This window comes from Pelobates fuscus, chromosome 5 (assembly GCF_036172605.1).
Source record: "Pelobates fuscus isolate aPelFus1 chromosome 5, aPelFus1.pri, whole genome shotgun sequence".
NCBI lineage: Eukaryota > Metazoa > Chordata > Amphibia > Anura > Pelobatidae > Pelobates > Pelobates fuscus.
The window spans coordinates 264,054,073-264,057,637 of NC_086321.1; the positions used below are offsets into that span (position 1 = coordinate 264,054,073).

The window sequence follows — 3,565 nt, forward strand, 5'->3', positions numbered from 1 at the left end:
TCGGTGATCTCAGGCCTCGTGGCCAGGTGCAAGGTCTCTTATGAATAGAACATTTCATTACTACTGTGTTCTCATGGCCTTCAAACTATACTATGTTGCAAATCTTAAGGAAAAGTCAGCAATTCCTGTGTTAATCATGTCTTTATAGAAAATACAGTCTTTGTTCTATTGTATTAGATGTGCTGGGAAATTCTGTCATGTAAGGTAGTTTTAAAATGAACAAGTTAGGTTATGAGGACAAAATGGAGGATTGAAGAAGTCAGGTTAGCTCAGTTGGTGCCGTGGCCGGTTAGCTCAGTTGGTGCCGTGGCCGGTTAGCTCAGTTGGTTAGAGCGTGGTGCTAATAACGCCAAGGCCGTGGGTTCGATCCCCACACGGGCCAGTTGCTTTTCTCTCCAGCGATTGTTTAAGCTGTCTCAGAATGCAATTTTAGCGGAGGCATTGAAAACAGTAATTAACATTGCTTTTCTCTCCAGTGATCGTTTAAGCGTCCAGCCGGCAAAAATCTGTCTCAGACCGCAATTTCTAATAGAGCTTGGTTGCTTCATCTAAGTGTTGCTTCTAAGTGTGTGTGTGGTTGGAGATATTCTGGAGAGTTTTACAGAAGCTTCAACTGTCTAAGAGCTGTGCTAAGAGTTCTTTTTTACTGTTACAGGTAAGATTCATCTGTAGGAAAAGGTTACTGACTGCACAAGGTTTGATTTCCTGTTGGTAAGATTCATCTGTAGGAAAAGGTTACTGACTGCACAAGGTTTGATTTCCTGTTGGTAATTATAAGGCATTTGATTGGATTAGGTAGCTACTTGCTATTGATTGCTATTTAAATTAGCTATTGTTTGCTAATAAGCAGAGGCCTACCCAGGTGTTAAACATTCCTAGTGGGAGGTGATTTTAGGAGTATATAAGGGTAGTTGTCATTAGCTTGGCTAATAGAGCTTGGTTGCTTCATCTAAGTGTTGCTTCTAAGTGTCTGTGGTTGGAGATATTCTGGAGAGTGTTGCTTCTAAGTGTGTGTGTGGTTGGAGATATTCTGGAGAGTGTTGCTTCTAAGTGTGTGTGTGGTTGGAGATATTCTGGAGATAAACTGGAGGTAATCTGAGGTATCCAGGAGGATAAATAAAAAGTTAAGGTTTGTTTGATTTAAATTATTCACCTCATTGGAATGGCAGACTTAGTTCAGTGTAATAGTTGCTTTGCATTTGTTTCACGTTCCACTTTTTGGAGGTTTGGTTGTTGTCTAATCTGTAGACAGTTCTCTATTTTGCGGCAGGAGATTGTATTTTTGAAGTCTGAGATTTGTAAATTATCTGGTAAACAAACTCAGGCTGGAACTGCTGCAAAGCCACTGCCGCAGAGACATACTAGGAATGGCAGATGGATTACTGTAGGATCTGGTAGACTTGGAGTTGTGGATAAAAGGCATATTGCACAGTCTGTTGCTCTACATAATTCATTTTCTGCACTTTCAGAGTGTATTGGTGTCGTGGAGAGAGGCACTGAGGCTAGTGGTGTTGTGCAGAGAGGCACTGAGGCTAGTGGTGTTGTGCAGAGAGGCACTGAGGCTAGTGGTGTTGTGCAGAGAGGCACTGAGGCTAGTGGTGTTGTGCAGAGAGGCACTGAGGCTAGTGGTGTTGTGCAGAGAGGCACTGAGGCTAGTGGTGTTGTGCAGAGAGGCACTGAGGCTAGTGGTGTTGTGCAGAGAGGCACTGAGGCTAGTGGTGTTGTGCAGAGAGGCACTGAGGCTAGTGGTGTTGTGCAGAGAGGCACTGAGGCTAGTGGTGTTGTGCAGAGAGGCACTGAGGCTAGTGGTGTTGTGCAGAGAGGCACTGAGGCTAGTGGTGTTGTGCAGAGAGGCACTGAGGCTAGTGGTGTTGTGCAGAGAGGCACTGAGGCTAGTGGTGTTGTGAAGAGAGGCACTGAGGCTAGTGGTGTTGTGAAGAGAGGCACTGAGGCTAGTGGTGTTGTGCAGAGAGGCACTGAGGCTAGTGGTGTTGTGCAGAGAGGCTTGGTGAGGCCTAATAGAAAGCAGTTGTTGGTGGGGGATTCCATCATAAGAGGTGTGGAGATGGACAATGGTGGTCTTGTGAGGTGTCTTCCCGGAGCTACTGCTCACAGAGACAGGAGACGTATCGGTAATATTGTTAAGCAAGCAAAGCAGGAAGGGGAATTGGATGTACTTGTCCATTTAGGGACAAATGACTTGGCTTGCAATGAGGTTTCAGAGGTTAAGGAAGTTTTTAGTGTTTTTGCCAATGATATACGGCAGGTTGCTTCCACATTGTCATTCTCTGAAGTTCTGCCTGTGCATAACACTCAGAATGACAGGCGGATGCGTATTAGGGACTTTAACTTGTGGCTTGGTGAATGGTGTCGGGAGCAAGGATTTGGCTTTATTGCTCATGGTAGCTCTGTTTGGAATGGAAATAAACTGTACAAAAAAGATGGTTTGCATCTTTCTCAAAAGGGAACAAATGTTCTCAGTGAGCAGTTCAGAGGTTTTGCTAGGATGTATTTAAACTAGGAGGGGGGGGCAAAAGGGTGATAAAACATCAATCCAATTGTCCCCCAAAACAAGGACAGAAGGTGCCTGTAGCAAGTGTGTTAAAAAATGATAAGCTTAGAGTCATGTCTACAAATGCTCGCAGTTTAGGGAATAAGATCCATGAACTTGTGGCAATAATGGCAACTGATAGTGTAGATTTAGTCGCTGTTACTGAGACATGGTATAATGAGAAAAATGACTGGGACATAGCAATACCAGGGTACTCTTTATATAGAAAAGACAGGGAAGGCAAGAAAGGGGGAGGGGTGGCCCTGTATGTAAAGAATAGCATAAAATCTAGCCTAATAAAGGTTAGTGAGGCGAACATAGAGTCAGTTTGGGTTACGTTAGAATTTGGTAATCACACAGTAACTCGTGTAGGTGTGATTTATAGGCCCCCAGGACAAATTGAAGAGTTAGATAATCTACTAGTTGAAGAAATAGCTAAAATGACAATGAAGGGGGAAGTTATCATCATGGGTGACTTTAATCTTCCTGATATAAATTGGAAAACAAAAATAGCTACATGTGCCAGGAGCACACATATTCTAAACTCCCTACTGGGATTGTCTCTAAAACAAGTCGTTGAGGAGCCAACTCGTAAAGAGGCCATACTAGATTTAGTGTTAACAAATGGAGATTTGGTATCAGATATTACTGTAGGTGAAAGTTTAGGATCCAGTGATCATCAGTCAGTGTGGTTTAATATAAGAACAGTGACTGAGTCACACCACACAAAAACAAAAGTTTTAGACTTTAGAAAAACAGACTTTTCCAAAATTAGAATATGTGTAAAGGAGTCATTATCAGACTGGAGCAATTTAAATGGAGTCCAAAAGAAATGGGATTATTTAAAAGTTGCACTACTGAAGGCAACAGAAAATTGCATTAGGCTTGTCAGTAAAAGCAAAAAATTCAAGAAACCACTGTGGTACTCCACAGATGTAGCCAAAATAGTAAAAAACAAAAAGTTAGCATTTAGTAATTATAAAAAAACCCAGAGTGAGGAAGACAGAATGACCT

At 42.5% G+C, this 3,565-nt stretch overlaps 1 non-coding gene across 1 annotated transcript; it reads left to right on the forward strand.

Annotated features, from left to right (window-relative positions):
* The first annotated feature begins 308 nt into the window (after positions 1–308).
* TRNAI-AAU (transfer RNA isoleucine (anticodon AAU)) lies at positions 309–382 on the forward strand. Its single transcript has one exon. It is a non-coding gene; the product is annotated as a tRNA-Ile (tRNA).
* Positions 383–3,565: the final 3,183 nt, after the last annotated feature.